The sequence below is a fragment of the Lynx canadensis genome, chromosome B4, assembly GCF_007474595.2.
Source record: "Lynx canadensis isolate LIC74 chromosome B4, mLynCan4.pri.v2, whole genome shotgun sequence".
NCBI lineage: Eukaryota > Metazoa > Chordata > Mammalia > Carnivora > Felidae > Lynx > Lynx canadensis.
The window spans coordinates 101,622,305-101,641,508 of NC_044309.1; the positions used below are offsets into that span (position 1 = coordinate 101,622,305).

The 19,204-nt window shown below is 36.2% G+C and overlaps 1 long non-coding RNA gene and 1 pseudogene across 1 annotated transcript; both read left to right on the plus strand.

Moving 5' to 3' along the window:
• Positions 1-240: 240 nt before the first annotated feature.
• Positions 241-17,101, plus strand: LOC115518239. The gene is made up of 4 exons (XR_003970198.1): positions 241-336; positions 3,284-3,292; positions 14,731-14,733; positions 17,087-17,101. It is a non-coding gene; the product is annotated as an uncharacterized LOC115518239 (long non-coding RNA).
• LOC115518238 lies at positions 15,249-16,241 on the plus strand (annotated as a pseudogene).
• Positions 17,102-19,204: the final 2,103 nt, after the last annotated feature.

Sequence of the window (19,204 nt, forward strand, 5' to 3'; positions counted from 1 at the left end):
TGATAACATAAAGTCAGTGAGCACATATTTTGTACATTATATGTATTAATACTGAATTCTTATAAAGCTAGAGAAAAATGTGAAGAAAATAATAAGAAAGAGAAAATATATTTACAGTACTATACTGTATTTATTTTTTTTAATCTTTTAAATGTTTATTTTTGAGACAGAAAGAACGCGAGCAGGGGACGGACAGAGAGAGAGGGAGGCACAGAATCCAAAGCAGGCTCCGGGCTCTGAACTGAGAGCACAGAGCCCAACTCAGGGCTTGACCCCACAAACCGTGAGATCATGACCTGAGCCAGAGTCAGACCCTTGACCGACAGAGCCACCAAAGTGACCCTATACTGTATTTTTTAAAAATATCTGTAAGTGACCCAGATAGTTCAAACCTGTGCTGTTCAAGACTCAACTGCATTACTTTTTAGATACGTATGTGTATTAAGATATTACATTTGAGTTTTCTATTTTTAAACTTTCCAAATTTCAAGAGAATATATTTTTAAAGGAATATCAAGATTACTAACCATATTAATTTTTAACCGTTTCATTAAATTTTTGAAATAGGACAAACAGGATGCCTGCCTGTTTGTATGTGATTACAAATAAGTACTGTAAAATATTTCTGCCTGGGAAAGTGCGCTGTAGCATGCATATATATATCTATATGTGTATATATAGGTATATGTACGTGTGTGTGTATATATATATATATACATGTATATATACATATACATATATACATATATACATACATATATACATATATGTATATATACATATATACGTGTGTATATATGTATATATACATATATACGTGTGTGTGTATATATATATACATGTATATATACATATACATATATACATATATACATACATATATACATATATGTATATATACATATATATACACACACACGTACATATACCTATATATTCACACACCTATATATGCATATACATATATACACACAATGTATTATATATGCTATTTTATAATATATTATATATATAAAGTACATAAATATTTTTGCACCTTAGCTGTTCATTATAATAGTAGGAAATATTTTTTTAACAATTGCTGATATAAGTACTCCTCTATACCACTGCAGAAAAATGTGGCATATAGAGAAGAAAGGTGTATGAAAAAAGATAAACTATTTATGAAGAAAAACCATTGGAGAATATCAGTATTAGCCGATTTGCTTTTTCAGTTCATGGGATAACAGAAACATAATCTGATTGCATCCCTTATATTCTTGAGAAATGTAATTTAACCTTTCATGTATTGGCCACCTTCGACAGTTTCATAAGAGTTTGCAGGAGTCAAATTTAAAAAAGTTTTATAGACCTGCACTGGCACTTATATATAAATATGGCTTTAAAACTTCCTAGTTATCATTTAATCATTAAATAATAGATATATCTGAATAGAACTATCCCCGTGTCTCCCTACTTAAAATTATATTTCTATCCTCCTTTTTATATGAAAATAAGTTTCCTCTATTCTATAGCCTATCCGTGCAAAAAGCACCAGCATGAATTTCCATTGGAAATAGTCACTTTGTGTGCTTAAATATTGCTATTCTAAGAAGCCAATAAGAATCCCAAATGAGCTGTAATGCAACGCTGTAGATACAACCCTATATACAAAACCTTAGGGACTAAAGCTCAAGAGAAGTTTAATTCTTGTTCACTTACCAGTTCAAGGGGTGAGTCCTGACCTTCAGAGAGTTTTTCTGTTAAGCAGTAATTAGGGGACCATGGATTCATTCATCTATGATCTTACTGTAATGTGGATTCTCGTTATTATTTGTATCCAGGTATTGGAGGGGGAAACAGTGTGGGGAGTTGGCCCACACGTTTTTAAAGCCTTGTCCCAGATAAGGCACATAGCCCTTAAACTTCATCCCATTGGCTACATCTCCACGGTATGTTCACAACTAACTGCAAGGCTGGGCGGGGGGTCGGGGCGGGGGGGGTGGTGGCGGGGCGGTGCGTGTAGCCAATTTGTGTGCCCATGAAGAAAAGCAAATAGATTTCTATAAGAAATTAATTTGATGCTGTATTTTAACACCTGAATGATGAAAAGTGGAAAAGCTAAGTTCCAGGGACGGAAAATATACATACAATGGTGTCATAACAAGAAGATGAATGAAGAATGATTATACCTGGGCGCTATGCTATCTCTACCTTTAACTGAGTAAATAGGCAAATCATTTTGTGAAATTCCACTTTGAGCTTTGTGACTGGATTATCTCTAAGATTAGCTACAGTTCTAAAATACTGTAATTATACTTTTGACAGTTTCAGAGCAGTTGAGTGAGACTTAAATGTACAAAGTTCCAGCAAATTGAAAAAAGGTGAAAAATAATTTCTGATATGAATATTAAGGTTCATATGGCTGATTTTTATTACATATCAGAGTTAAGCTATTCTTTTTATAAGAATTAAAGTAAAAGTCAGTGAGTAATTATATACCAATTGATTTTAATCACAGTTTTTCAAAAATTACATATATTTTTTTTTTTACCATTGTGTGCTGACACCATCATTTCTGGCACATTGCGAGTACTGAATAAACATATGCTAAATGAATGCATGACTAAATGGATAAAATAAATTAAAATGAAATTTAACTCTGACAGCCTAAATTTGTGTCAAAAATATCCCTTATAAACTATCTCCATGGTTAATAAAAAGAATGTACAAACAGAATATACATAAGGAAAATGGCTCCTGTAGAACTCCTGTAGCTCCTGTAAACACAGTGCTCTTTTTTGGAGCATGTTGTAAACAAAATTTATATTGGTCTAATAACTAAATGAACTCTAGCAAAAATCTAAAAAGTGTAATTTCACAACTGGGAGTGGTTAAGTGTATAGACACAATGTAGTTCATGTGAAAAAGACAGCATTTTCAATAACCTATTACTTACAAGAATTTATATTTATGGAAGAATTTCCTAGGGGAAGGAACTAGAGAAGAAATGTAATATGTAAATGTAGAGCGGATTTAGATTAGTGAAGCTGGCTTCAAAGGCTATAGGATAGACACATTTGGTCCTTTCATACTTTTTTTAATGTTTGTTCATTTTTTTGAGAGAGGGAGTAAGAGAGACAGAGTTCGAGTAGGGGAGGGGCAGAGAGAGAGGGAGACACAGAATCTGAAGCAGGCTCCAGGCTCTGAGCTGTCAGCACAGAGTCTGATGCGGCTCGAACCCACGAACCATGAGACCATGACCTGAGCCGAAGTTGGATGCCCAACCGACTGAGCCACCCAGGCGCCCCAAGTCCTTTCATATTCGTGAATATAACTGTCATCCATTCCCCTACCAACTTAGAGGAGAGTTTCCCTTTCTCCAGGGAGAGAACATTTTACCTGCTTTCAGGTAAATGTAAGGCAAATTCCCTCCACATTTGTATAATCCTTGCATTTGTCCATTTCTTCAACAAATATTTTTGATTATATATATTTTCTTATAGTTTTCTTTTTTTTAAAGATATAATTGGCATATAACATACTAGTTTCATGTATACTGGATGGTTGTATATATGAAATGACCACCATGATTAATCAAGTTCACATCCACCACTATACACGGTTACAGATTTTTTTCTTGTGATGAAAGCTTTTAAGATCTACTCTCAGTGACTTTCAATTACACAACAGGATTATGAACTATAGTCGCCATGCTATATATTATATCCTCATGACTTATTTTATAACTGGAGGTTTGTAGTTTTCGATCCCCTTTACCCATTCTTCCCAACTCCCCATGACCCCCACCTCTGGCAACTACCAGTCTATTCTCTGTGTTCATAAACTCAGATATTTTGTGTGTGTTTGTTTTTCTGTAATCCACATAAATGATAATATGGTATTTGTCTTTTTGTCTTTCTGAGTTATTTCAGTTAGCATAAAGCCCTCAAGTTCCACCTATGTTGTCACAGATGGTAAGATTTCATTCCTTTTCATGGCTGAATAACATCCATTGTGTGTGTGTGTGCATGTGTGTGTGTGTGTGTGTGTGTGTGTGTGTGTGTGCACGGGCACATGTCACATTTTATTTATCCATTCATTCATGGACACTTAGGTTGTTACTATGTTTTGGCTATTGAAAATAATGTTGCAGTGAACAGGGGTACAGATATTTTTTTTGGTAGTGCTTTTGTTTTATTTGGATAAATACCCAGAAGTGGAAGTGTTGAATCATAGGACAATTCTTTTTTAAATTTTCTGAGGAACCTCCATATTGTTTTCCATAGTGGCTGAACCATTTTAAACTCCTACCAAAAGTGTACATCCTCACTGTTACTTGTTATTTCTTGTTATTTTGACAAGTCATTCTAACAGGCGTGAAGTGATATCTCATGTGGTTATAATTTGCATTTCCCTAATGATTACTGATACTGAGCACTGTTTCATGTACCTGTTGGCTATCTGTATGTCATTTTTGGAAAAATGTCTCTTTAGATCTTTTAATTTTTTATTTATTTTTTAAGTATTTATTTTACTTTTTAAAAATTTATATCCAAGGTAGTTAGCATATAGTGCAACAATGATTTCAGGAGTAGAATCTTTAATGCCTCTTACCCATTTAGCCCATCCCTCCTTCCACAACCCCTCCAGTAACCTCCATAGGCAAGGGAGTCTGTTCGTTCTCCATATTCAAGAGTCTCTTATGTTTTGTCCCCCTCCCTGTTTTTATATTATTTTTATTTCCCTTCCCTTATGTTCATCTGTTCTGTGTCTTAAAGTCCTCATATGAGTGAAGTCATATAATATTTGTCTTTCTCTGACTAATTTCACTTAGCATAATATCCTCTAGTTCCATCCATGTAGTTGCAAATGGCAAGATTTAAATCTTTTTGATTGCTGAGTAATACTCCATTGTGTGTGTGTGTGCTGAGTAATACTCCATTGTGTGTGTGTGTGTATATATACCACATCCTCTTTATCCATTCATCCATTGATGGGCATTTGGGCTCTTTCCATACTTTAGCGGTTGTTGATAGTGCTGCTATAAACATGGGGGTGCATGTGCCCCTTCAAAACAGCATACCTGTATCCCTTGCATAAATACCTAGTAGTGCAATTGCTGGGTCGTAGGGTAGTTCTATTTTTAATTTTTTGAGGGACCTCAATACTGTTTTCCAGAGTGGCTGCACCAGCTTGCATTCCCACCAGCAGTACAAAAGAGATCCTTTTCTCTGCATCCTCGCCAATGTCTGTTGTTACCTGAGTTGTTAAAGTTAGCCATTCTGACAGGTGTGAGGTGGTATCTCATTGTGGTTTTGATTTGTAATCCTTGATGATGAGTGATGTGGAGCATTTTTTCATGTGTCAGTTGGCCATCTGGATGTCTTCTTTGGAGGAGTGTCTCTTCATGTCTTTTGTCCATTTCTTCACTGGATTATTTTCTTGGAGGTGTTGAGTTTGATAAGTTCTTTATAGATTTTTGGATACTAACCCTTTATCTGGTGTGTCATTTGCAAATATCTTCTCCCATTCTGCCGGTTGCTTTTTAGTTTTGCTGATTGTTTCCTTCACTGTGCAGAAGCTTTTTATTTTGATGAGGTCTCAATAGTTCATTTTTGTTTTTGTTTCCCTTGCCTCTGGGGACATGTTGAGTAAGAAGTTGCTGCTGCCAAGGTCAAAGAGGTTTTTGCCTGCTTTCTCCTTGAGGATTTTGATGGCTTCCTGTCTTATGTTTAAGTCTTTCATCCATTTTGAGTTTATTTTTGTATATGGTGTAAGAAAGTGGTCCAGGTTCATTCTTCTGCGTGTCACTCTCCAGTTTTCCCAGCACCACTTGTTGAAGAGACTGTCTTTATTCCATTGGATATTCTTTCCTGCTTTGCCAAAGATTAGTTGGCCATACATTTGTGGGTCCATTTCTGGGTTCTCTATTTTGTTCCATTGATCTGAGTGTCTGTTTTTGTGCCAGATCTTCACATTTCTTAATTGTGTTGTTTGATGGGTTTTTTTTTGTTGTTGTTTGTTTGCTATTGAGTTACATGAGTTCCTTATAATTTTTGGATACTAACCTCTTATCAGATACGTGGTATGCAAATATTTTCTCCCCTTTGGTAGGTTGCCTTTTTATTTTATTTTATTTATTTTTTTTTTAATTTTTTTTTCAACGTTTATTTATTTTTGGGACAGAGAGAGACAGAGCATGAACGGGGGAGGGGCAGAGAGAGAGGGAGACACAGAATCAGAAACAGACTCCAGATTCTGAGCCATCAGCCCAGAGCCTGATGCGGGGCTCGAACTCACGCACCGCGAGATCGTGACCTGGCTGAAGTCGGACGCTTAACCGACTGCGCCACCCAGGCGCCCCATAGGTTGCCTTTTTATTTTGGTGATGTCTTCTTTGCTGTGCAGAAGTTTTTTAGGTTATGCCACCCCACTTGTATATTCTTAGCTTTTTTTCTCATGGATTAATTGACTGTATATGCATGGGATTATTTATGGGCTCCTTATTTTCTTCCATTTGTGTGTCTAATTTTATGCCAATACCATGCTGTTTTGATTACTGGAGCTCTGTAATATGATGCCTCCAGCTTTGTTATACTTTTTGAACACTGCTTTGGTTATTTAGGGTTTTTTATGGGGCCATCTTCACCGACTATTTATCAAACATTTTCTGTGAGCAAAGCACAGCTCTAGTTCTGAGTACATACTAGTGAGATAAAGAATCATACCTCCACACTCTAAGTGTGCTAAAGAAAAAAAAAAAAAAGAATCATACCTGCTCTTGTGCAATGTATAATCCCCAACGATAAATCCCACATTATAGTATTAGATTGAGTAAAAGGAGTAAATAACTTGGCATTCGTCAATTATAATAAAGCAAAACATTAGAAAACTAAAATAAAAAGATTAGTTTCATGTAAAGGGTTTAAAGAAGTGAGGTAATGGAGGATTAAACCCTTTTCCTCTGCTTTTCAGTATCCATAAAGGTGTAGAATTTCTAGGAAAAATATTACAGATCTAAAATAGAGACTTACTTGGAAGATAGGTATTGTGAATTCTATTCATTCATTTATTCAGTCTGAAAATATTGAGTTTTTACTATGTGCCACACACACAAAGATTAATATGGTAGTCTCTAGGTCAGAAACATAATTTGAATACAATGTAACAATTATAATAAGAGAAACACAGTGTTATGAACTGGAAGGGCCACTTAATACAAGCAAGCATATGTTTTAATTTAAAAAACCTTGGACACAGAAGAAAAAATTCCAAGGAGGATCGCTGTATAAAATATATATGGTACAGAAAAGAGGCTATATTTGAACTAGAGATTCAAATCTCACAGCTCGCTATAAACTTGGATACATGACATTAACTTTCTGAGCCTCAATTTCCTCATACGTATCAAGGAATTATACCTACTGCAAAGAGTTGTTGCAAGGATTTAAAATATAGGCCAAGGATCTGATGCATAGTAGATCTTCTATAAATGGTCACCAGTCTTAGGATTAAATGCGGAGTCTTATAAACTCAAGTAAGAGGAGTCAAGGATATTCCAGATTAAAAAAAAAAAAAAAAAACACAAACAGCAAAGCTCTAATAATAGAATGACTTTGTATTAGGCTTCTAGGGAACAATTGAGAAAGTGGTAGGAGGTGGGATGAATAGAGAAAAGATTAGTAGAGAATGACTCTAGAGAGGTAAAGTGTATGAAGGACTAGCATGATATGATACAGAATCAGATTTTTTGTTACAGGAAATAACTCTGGTGGCAACTTGAGTGTGAACTGGAGATGGAGCAAAATGGCAGTTAGATCACATGCAAAACACAGGAGCCACCTGGGTGGCTCAGTCAGCTAAGCGTCCAACTCTTGGTTTCAGCTCAGGTCATGATCTCATTGTTTGTGGGATCGAGCCCCACGTTAGGCTCTGTGCTGACAGAGCAGAGCCTGCTTGGGATTCTCTCTTCCTCTCTCTCAGCCTCTCCCCCACTTGCACGCACACGTGCACTCTCCCTCTCTCTTCAAAATAAATGAACATTTTTTTTAAAACAAAAAGGTCATGCAGAAAACATTTGGAGACATGTATCCATCCATTCCACCTACGTACCAGACACAACAATAGGTGATATTAATACACAAATGAAGAAATATCTACCTTCAAGTCCAGAAGAGAAATTATGAGGATTGACATAGTGGAAGCAAAGGGAATGAAGTGTGAACAATAGATTTGGGAGAACTTTGGAGTTAATTCAAAGAAATCCATAACCCCATGGATGTGAGATATGAGGGACAGAGAATGATCAGTATGATTCTCAACTTTCTGACTGAATCACCTGGGGAGGCTAGAGGCAGGCTAGCACTAAGTGAAGAACAGAGTCTCTAGAAGGAAAGACTGCTTGGGTTCAAATCCCGCCTTCATCATTTTGTAACTGACATAACGTGGGCAAGTGACTTCTCCGCTTACTAGCAATATGCCTGCAATAGAACAGGGGAGACTTGAAGCTCAGTAAGGTGGAAAATTTTTCTAGTTATAACTTGTTATAATAAATATAAAACTTGAGGCAAAAATATAAACAACGTATGTGGGGAGGTTTGGCTGCTGTCCTGCCCAATGCAGGAGCCACTAGCTACATGTGGCTAATAGAGCTTAACTTAAATTTTAAAAATTTAGCTCTTTAGTCACACAAGTTGTACTTTGAGTGCTCATAGTTACATGTGCCTAGAGGCTACCATATTAGACAACAATTACACAAAATATTTACATCATGACAGAAAGATCAATTGGACAGTGCGAGTTTCCTCAGGAAATGAAAACAAGATTAGAATATTTTAAAGAGAGGCTGGAGGAAGAGGGATGTTCCTGGACCTTTTAGAGTGACTTTAGTGTGCAGACATATTTTTGTTCTCTGGGAATGCTTACTAAATCCCCACTCCACTGAAGAGAAACTTAAAGTTGCCATAGCATTCAGTTTTATTCTAGCCTCTTGACAGTTTGTCCAATGGATCACTAAACAAAGTGGTTATTTGATAGCAAGGAACAATATTCATCAGCTCAAAAATCACAGTCTTTGATTAAGTCATTGCTGATACTGCTATACCACACACAAGAACCCAATTTTCCAGTAAGACCACCACCTGCAACTCAGTAACATACCACAAAGGGTGCAGCCAATTAGATACCTGAAATGAAGCCTATGGCATTGTACACCTTTTATAACGGCACATGGAAGACACATATATTCTAGATCTAGATGTGTTTTCTCTGCTCATCATCTTATACCAGCACAAATATTCACAGACTTGTGACAAGCCTTATTCACTCTTCTGGTATGAGGATACCATTGCTTTAAGGAAACTGTGTTATGGAAAATGAAATTCAAAATTGTGATTCATGGACCTTATCAGTTAACTAATCATCACAAAGCAGCTGGTATTATACAATGATGAAATTTCTGTTAAAAAAAAAATCTCCAGCATAGGGATTCAAATCTTTTTTAGGTTTGGATTCTATCTTATGCCTACAGGATGTGTTAAATGGTCTGTACGCATGTTGTCTTTCATAGCCAGAACTCATGTGTTAGGCCTCCTCTCATGGAGTTTGCCAATGGTGTCTGCCCCTAGGAAGATAAATGATCCGTTTGTTTGTTTGTTTGTTTTATGTAACTGAAACATTATCTCTACGTATTAAAAGCTGATACTGCTATTTGGGCACTTGAGGTTCTGCGTGTCACTTGGTGAGCTGTCTGAAACTGAAGGTTACAGAGTTGCCATGGGCAATGGATCTGCTTTAAGGAAAACTGGGTTACAATTCCCCCACTACAGGAATTTCAGGCTCTATATGCTTCTCTATATATCCTCTTTCATACTTATTACACTTTAATATTATATAAAATTTACTTATTAATATTTAGTGTTTATTATACATCACTTCATTCTTGAATGTAAGTGCTTAGGGACAGAGATATTTGTATATCCAAAGTATTGCACTGTGTAGAACAGTGCATAAAATATATCAGTTGTTAAACAAATGTATATTGAGTAAATTGAATCATGAGTGGAACCAGAGGCTCCCCTAATGTCACCTGTTCAGTGATACTAAGCAATGGAAGACTATTGTAATCCATTACAAATAGGATCACTGTGAGGCTCAGATCTCACAAAAACATTCTGCATCATCCTACAAATTGAAACAAAACAAACATAGGCCAGGTTCTGGCTAAAGGCAAAAGTAATAATGAATTGCTAATGGGGCTAAAAAGCCATAAATATCAACCATGGCCCCAAGGAAGAAGATGACTGTGCCTACAAAAAAAAGAGGGTATTGTCTGTGCTTGCATTTTCCCTTTTATCCCTTTCTTCCACTACTGTTTGTAAATCATTTTTATTGAGATAGGACAGTAATAGACTTAAGGAAATAAAAGGTGTCACCTAGAAGTCTTGGACTTAGATACCTAGACTCTGGGAGCTGTCTGCAGTAACTGATGAGATTTTGGATTATTTGCATTTCTGGAGGGAATTGGATGTGCTTGCAATTTTAGGTTAAGCTACCATCAGCACTGAACCCTCCTTCCACTGGTAAAAGAGGAAACAACATATATTTGTTCCACTTCTCATTATGGAAACAGAGAAATTACACCTAGCAGAAGGAAAGGTACATGAATGTACCTAAGTTCAGCCTTCACTGTTGTATCTGCAATGAATGTTATAAAGATAATAAGATGGTTGGTATTTGTTAAAGTTAGCTATGACTATGCCCATACATAGGAATATCCTATTTTTTTATTTAGTAAGCACACACATATAGGTCTAATTATGGGCCAAGTCCACCTCTCAGTGTTTTATAAATCTTAACTCATTTAGGAACTTTTAGTAATCATTGGTGCTCTTTGTTGAATATTCTGGACTCAGTAAGATTGTACTTCCTGACATCTTCGGTAACCAAGTAACCAGTTTTGGCTAGTGAGTCCTAAGTAGAAATGATATGTGTCACTTTCAGGCCTTACCCACTAGTTGCCAATATCATACCCTCCAGCCTTCTTTTAATGGCCATTTACAATGCTCCAGAGATTATCTCCTCCCTCAGTCTGGATATAGAAGTCAGGATGACAAAAACATGGAGCTGTAACCTAGCCAACCCATAATAAACATGTTCCATGAGCATAAAATGAATTCTTTGTTTTTAAGTTAGATTTGGAGGAGTTATTACTGGATGGTAGCTTTCCCTAACCTAGTACCAACCCCTGTGAGGTATAAGTATGGTTTATTCCCATTTACAGAGAAAACCGACCCACTTAAACAAGCTCACACAGTAGGAAGCAGCAGACCAAGAATTCAGGCTCAGTTAAGCTAGCTTCAGAATCTATACTCTTAACTGAAAGGCTATGCTGCCTCTATAGACTGTCCTTTATAAAGGATAATTTTTGTTCTTTCTGACTTGTATTTTTAGATTTGCTTTGTTCCCATATGTCTTCCAGGATTCTCCATTAGCTACCCATTATTAGTGTAGGCCCTCCAACAAGTTTAACTTTTCTCTCTTAAAATAGCCAGAGTTGTTTTGGTGCTTATAAGCAAGAACCCTGAAAGAAATGTATGTGTGTTTGTTTGTATGATGTTGTTGTTGTTGTTGTTGTTTTAATCTTAAAAGCAACAGGGATTTACTGAAGGAATTTAAGCAGAGGAATACTAGATAGATAGATAGATCATTAAAAATATATTACAACAAATTGATTAAAAATGTTGATAGAATATCTCAAAGTTTCCAAAAAATTGAGTCATAAATCTCAGAGAATTTTAAATATTAGAAAAATACAATATAGTAATACTCTGTTCTCATTGTAATGTTAACTTCAAATAAATCCCAGCTCAGACACAGTATACTCTTTCCAATCCTTAGAAATGGTTTCTCTAGTGGTATGACTAAGGGAATATATTCTGAAAATCCCACAGAGTTCTTTCCCTATTCACTATTGATTTTAAAGTGTTTTCAAAACTTCTGGTTAAACATTTGGAACTCTATTTTAAAGGTAACAAAAGAAGGTCTGAAAAACTAAGACTGGATTTAACATTTAATAAAACTGCCAATTGCTTTTCAATTTGGTAGCTGAGAAAATATTTAGACAGTAAATTGAAAGTTTTTATACCTATCATTGAAAAGTGGTGTTTATCTCCAGAATGTCTAAGGTAGAAATATGTCATCATGCAGAGGCCTAAGAAAATGTTTATTTACTGGCTCACATTCAATACCTGTCTCCTAGAAGTTAGAAAATACATGTTGCCAACTTTTGTCTTTCATTGTTTCCATAATTTCCAGACTCCTTAAGTCAGATTTTAAAAATCTGAAAATAATCAAAGCTCAGTAACAATTTCACCCATTATGCTTGAAAACTACAGAGAAAGTTTTTTATTATTTGTATCTATTGAGCTCTTCCTAGAGAATGTAGGTCTAACGTTACCACACAAAACAAACAATAATTTTTAGTTTTTAGGGTTCCTAAGACGTTAAGACAAGTAGAGTACAAAGAACACAATTTTCATTTAGGCCAGATAAAAGACAGAAGCTATCTTTTTTCCCTTTTTTATAAAAGAGTTGGATATAGCTATGTGTGTATGTTTATTTCGATTTGCTATTGTTTTTTTATACAATTATTCCAGTTGCAATGACTTCTCCTTTCTATGTGAATAGAGAATATTAATAAATTTAAGGTCATTGTTCCTAAGTAAGGTTTGCCAGAGGTCAATGCATTTGTTTCATAAAACTACATTTTCACTTAGGAAGAATGCTTGCACTTAGGGAGAATGGAGTAATGAATTAACATATGCAAATCCTATGGCTATTTTTTTTTTGGTACATCTTGCCGCATGACCCTATTGTCTTAATCTACTTAAAATGAGCTTTGTCCATTTGTTTAAGGTCTAATAAGATTGCTAAGCAAGGACCTTTGCCTAGCAAGTGCTGTTGGGGATAAAAACCAGGGATGTAGTGAATAAATTTTTGTCATTAACATTGCCTAGTCATGGTATAAATTTTTATCATAAGCTTTTTCCAGTGATTGAGCAGAATGTTCTGGAATTTGCCTGCTGAGATAAAACTGCAGGCTAGAGATGACCTTGGTTTCCCAGGCACGAACGGATCTGGCAGCTTGGCTACCCAGGACCACTAAGAACTTGAAAGTATCAGCTATTAGAAAGGGGACTGGAAGTAGTCATGAAACAATATGGTCTAGATCATACTCTTGGAATATAGGTGGGCGTGGCCTGACTCAGAGAGCAGAGTCCCGTCAAGTCTGGAGACCCCAAAAGAATGAATTGACAGTGTCCGTTTAGAATCCAGTACAAAACACCTAACATAGGATCTAAGATGAATTTAGTATTTGTGTACTATATTTTCTCCAACAGTGAATGTGAAAAAACTGGGTTTTATGTTTGTGCTGGGACTTTTACCATTATTAATCTCAGCATCTGTCTAAATACTTACTAGGTGATTATTACATGGACAAGAATGTCACAATGAAAAGAATAAACATTAGTGTCAAATTAATGTTACCTCTGAAGTCTGTCACTTATACGTTTTCTTAGTCCTTTAAATGAGGAAAGAATAGTCCTTATAATTATATTATTTATTTACCTGAAAGGAACAGGAAGAGCTAAACATATGGTTTAGAATCACAATTAGATGGTTCCTTGCAGTGAGCTCAGTAATCCATGATAATTTGATACAAACTGACATTTGGCTAAAACTGTGACAAGGAAAAAAGCCAATTTTCTTTGGAAAATAAGTGAATAATCTCCTAGAATCCCGAAACTGGGGAAAAAAGGAAATACAGGCTAAAATTTCGATTTGTGGCTGAATAAAAACTTGTAGCTATTATGGCACTTTCCTTCCTCCAGATTTTCAGCAAGCCTATAATTTACAGTAGCCCCTTAGAACCCTTTCTTTTTGCCTTATACACTTGTTTATTTTTCTTGAAAATTTCCCCAGTGACTGCAGACATTTTTCTTAACAGGTGATTTTTCAATGAAATGTCATTTTGGCTTTGTGAGTATCCTTAGTGGCATGTACCAAATGACTCATTTCATTTGTGACCAGAGCCAAATTCAAATTTAATTTTCCAGAGGGGACAAGTTAATGTATAACCTATTGTGCCACCTGGCATCCTAAATTAAATTTCCTGAGCTTTTTTTACTGAAAACAGAATCAGGTGTATGTTTTGTAAAGGCATTTTCAACTGTCAGCTGGGACTTCAGTCACTTTTATAGTTTTATAATTAATCCATTTGTTATAATTAATAAATAATAAATACCCAGGATTATTAATTTTGAAAATGACAAATGGGTTCTTTAGTTCTATGGAACTGAAATGGCATATGCTCTGAACATTACAGAAATATGAAAACTTCTCACCTGAACTGTCATTCTAAGTCATATACTAGCTATTGTGCCTGCCTCATGAATGTTATCATAGTCTGAAGTGTTCATTTGAGATTCAAACTCAAACCAGTTTAATTTCAAAACTCATGTTCTTTCTACCGCATAATGGTAGAGTTATACGTGTTCTGTTGAATCTTAGGAAAAGGGAGAACATTACAGAGTCTAATATAGAAAAGAGAGTTTTTCAGACTACTTCAAAATGGCATCTAGACACAAAGCCCTAATAACATTATGTATTAAAAAAAACAACAACAACAACTGAGGCTGTGTATATACAGAATGCTGAGTTATTAAGGCCACTTGCTGTCCGGAGTAGCCTGTCATGTCACTAAAACACTATAATTATACCACAATATGTGCCCTATAACATTCTACATTCTAGCAGAGATTTTCTCATTCATATCCAAGTATTCAAGATTGTTTTATATGTTTGACTAAACCCAAATGAGTCCTTTTCAATAGTAAACAAAACATTTTACACGGATTTGTTTTTTTGAAGATAAATAAGATATAAATTCACGAATGAAATATTTTCTTCTTATTTCAGAAGCAATTACTACCATTCTTATTCTTAATCAGAGGTTAAGACTACAGACCCTGAATCACATTCAAATCACCACTTCTTATTTGGACAACTTTGGGGAGTAGTATGATCTCTCTGGGCATCTACAGTGGGAATAACAATGATAATAACAACTATAACACTGACCTCATTTAGTAATTATGAGAACAGAACAATTTTATTTATGTAAAGAACTTCAGGCTCTCTGCTCCTCCCTGTTTGACAGACAGTTGCATCTTCTGGTACAGTGCCAGCCATGTCCCCAAGACATGATGGTGAAGGTCAGAGTAAATGGATTCAGCTGTATCGGGCACCTGGTCACCAGGGCTGCTTTTCGCTCTGGCAAAATGGATATTGTCACCATCAGTGACGTCTTCCTTGACCTCAACTACATGATCAACATGTTCCAATATGATGCCACCCACAACAAATGGAACAGCACAATCAAGGCTGAGAATGGGAAATTTGTCATCAATGGAAAACCCATCTCCATCTTGGAGGAGGGTGATCCCACCAACATCAAAAGGCATGATGCTGGTGTTCAGTATGTTGTGGAGTCCACTGGAGTCTTCACCACATGGAAAAGTCTGGGTCTCACTTGAAGGGTGGGGCCAAGAGAGTCATCATCTCTGCCCCTTCTGCTGGTGCCATATTTGTGATGGGAGTGAATCATGAGAAGTATGGCCACTACCTCAAGATTGTTGACAATACCTCTTGTACCACAACTGCTTGGCCCCTCTGATTAAGGTCATCAGTGACAAATTTGGCATTGTGGAGGGATACATGACTACAGTCCAGGCCATCCCTGCCACCAGAAAACTGGACAGCCCCTCTGGAAAGCTGTGGCATGATGGCCAAGGTGCTGCTCAGAACATAATCCCTGATTCTACTTGCACTGCCAAGGCTGAAGGCAAGGTCATTCCTGAGTTGAATGGGAAGCTCATTGGCATGACCTTCCAAGCCCCCAACCCCAGTGTATCAGTTGTAGATCTGACGTGCATCCTGGAGAAAGCTGCCAAATATGATGACATCTAGAAGGTGGTGAAGCAGGCATCAGAGGCCCCCTCAAGGGCATCCTGGGCTACATGGAGAATCAGTTTGTCTCCTATAACTTTAACAGTGACACTCATTCTTCTACCTTCGACACTGGGGCTAGCCTAGCTCTCAGTGACCTCTTTGTCAAGCTCATTTCCTGGTATGACAGTGAATTTGGCTATAGCAACCAAGTGGTGGACATTATGGTCCATGTAGCCTCTAAGGAGTAATAGCCCCCTGGACCACCAGTCCCAGTAAGAGAAAGGAAGAGAAAGATTCTCAGCTGCTGGGGAATCTTTACCCCAACTCATCCCCTAACATACTGAGAATCTCATGACCTCTACACAGTTTCCATCCCAGATCCCCTAAAGAAGGGAGGGACTTGGGGAACCCTACTGTGTCATGTACCATCAGTAAAGTATACTGTACCAAAAACAAACAAACTTCTAACAATACTTACAGTTAGTGAGTACTCCAAAAACATCGTGTACTACTCTTTGTTGTTAAAGTCTTCATACTTACAGTACCTTAGCATGATAGCTTATTTATCTCTAATACTCAAATCTCAATCACTACTATATTTTTCTCCTTTTCTTCCTTTTTGCCTCATTTCTTCTTACCATAGTCTCTAAATAATAATTGCAAAATATTTAAAAATAAAACCCATGATGTCTGCATCTAAGCACACATACTATAAATATTTTGGAACTTTTTTTCTCAGTTCCTCCTGTAAATAGGTTATACCTATTTACACTGTAATTATGTTACATACACAATTCTAGGACTTTCTTTATTTACATAATGTTACAAAAAATCTCTTCACAACAAAAATGTTTTGTTATATCGTTAACACCTAGTATATTTTTATAAGTTAAGAATTTATACTAAGTTAATCAACAGTCTTGCCATTGTGAATCATTTAATTTCCTTTTATCTCTTTTTCTTTCTTTCTTTCTTCTTTTTTTTTAATCATGATAGTGAATGCTATGATTCATTCATTCACCAAGTTAGAATCTTTCCTGGCTCAACAAGACAGTAGAGAACAAAAGGAGGTAAAAGCCCTATCTTTGTAGAGCTAATGTTCTAGCTGAGGAAGGACAACTACACAGATAACCTCTGTATGTGTATAAAGGAATGGCATGTGCTATAACCAACATTAAGGTAAGATATGGGTATAAATAGTAATGGGTAGGATCTCTTTTAGAAAAGCTGAATTTGGAAAGCCTCTCTGAGGAAAAGATATTTGAATAAACACCTGAATAAAATAATTAAGTCATAAAAATTTTAGTGCATAAAACTTATTACAAATATTTTTGAATGTTTGTATTTTTATATGTGGATGCAAATCAATAAATGCAAGAAATCTACGTAATTTCTTGTCCTATCCAAAAGTTACTCCCTAGCAGAATTTAGCATAAAAAAATCAATAATATTCTACTTGTTAATGATAGTAATAGAGACACACTCAACTCACTGGTTGACATAAGAGAGGTTGAAAATAAAGCTCACAGAGTTCCATGAGTACTCAGGCCAATTTCCTTATCTCATAGGTTAGAGGTCATAGATCTGAAAACTGACTTTGGTTTCCTCTTTGCCAGCAAAATTCTCATCTGTTTCTAAAATAAAATGTGAACAATATCCACAAATATGATCTGAACAGGTTCATCTCTTTGGATTCAAGTTATTGGCAACAACATACCTATTATCTTTATACTTACAAAACAACCCAAAATTTCCTGTGGAATCCCAGTACATAGAAACCTGTTATATTCAGCAATATGTAACCTGCAAAGGATTTCTGACTGTCAGGGTGCATAACGGAAATTGCCTTTGCTTAGAAGTTTACATAATCACTTACAGTCAGCCTTCCTAGAGAAGTTCCCACATTCAGCACTACAGCCCTTTGATCATAATGCAATAGGACAAATGTCAGGAAATACATTCCCATAAAGTGAATAAATCTTGTTCTTTAACCCAGAAATGACTATAAACATTACCTTCATGGAAATGTCTCTCATATGCATATTTTCAGCTTCTGAGAGGGGAACACCGAATGACAATTAGGTAATGGTGTTTTTAATTGAGGACAAGATTAAACCTTTCTGATCAGATTCTCACATAGTGCAAACTGATCATTTTGGTCTGTATGCTATAGTAAAGACATGACACATTGACCTCAGAGCATTCAAGAATTGTTTAATTTTCTTTGACTGAAAGAAAAAATGAAATGGATTTTGGTAAAGTTGTCTTGAGACAAAATTATACAATATTTATGTATACTTTTGTAGTATGCTTCTATATTTAGCAATTGCATTTTTCCTTTAGTTTCTTTTTGTAATATAACACTGTAGATACATAGATGGGACGTTACAGAGATTAAAAGAACCTAAACGAAGACTTACGTTCATGTCTAAGCCTCAAATTAGATTCAAGAAGAGGAAAAAGTGATTAAGAAAGAGAAACCATGAAATGAGAATGGACCCAGAAACTATAGAGGAGAATTACGTTAACATCGGGCAGCTAAGGGTCAAAAGTACCATGACAGGAGAAGGCAGAGAGAGAAGTAGAAAGAGAGACCTCAATCGTGGATAGAAATTAAGAGGCAAGAGGGAGAGGAAGAGAAGATAAATGTCAGTAGAGAGGATTATGTCAGACCTCAAATCATTTTTTAAAAATGATGTCAGAGAGGGCAGAGAGGCGAAAGTAAAAGAAGATCTAGGGAAGAGGCAGAAGACCCAAAGTCTGGATTCTTTTGACTGAAAATGACACAATCACACTACAAACGTGTTGCACTTAAGAAGAAAATATCTCAAGGATACATAAGTATCTTAGAGAACATAAGACCTAAAAGTTCAACCAGGTCTTTCCAAGGACTACTCCAGGAATGAGAAAGCTGATTGTGGAAGCTCACAGAGCCTGGCTTGACAAGATTTAAACGAGGCTGTTTGCAGCCTGGGAAATGGCTGGTTGAGAAGCCCCAAAGCAGACCAGGAACACCGGGTCTCCTATGCAATGTCAAGGCTCAATACAGTCTGTCCTTGCCTGTGGATCAACATGTTTTGCACTCTGTAAACAATTTAAAGTAGTAAAACAACCCCCTTCCTATGACGTATACACTACCCCTGTAATGTATGCCTGCACGTCACTAACCTGATTGTACTGTTCCCCCAATAATCTGAGTATGCTTTGTTCC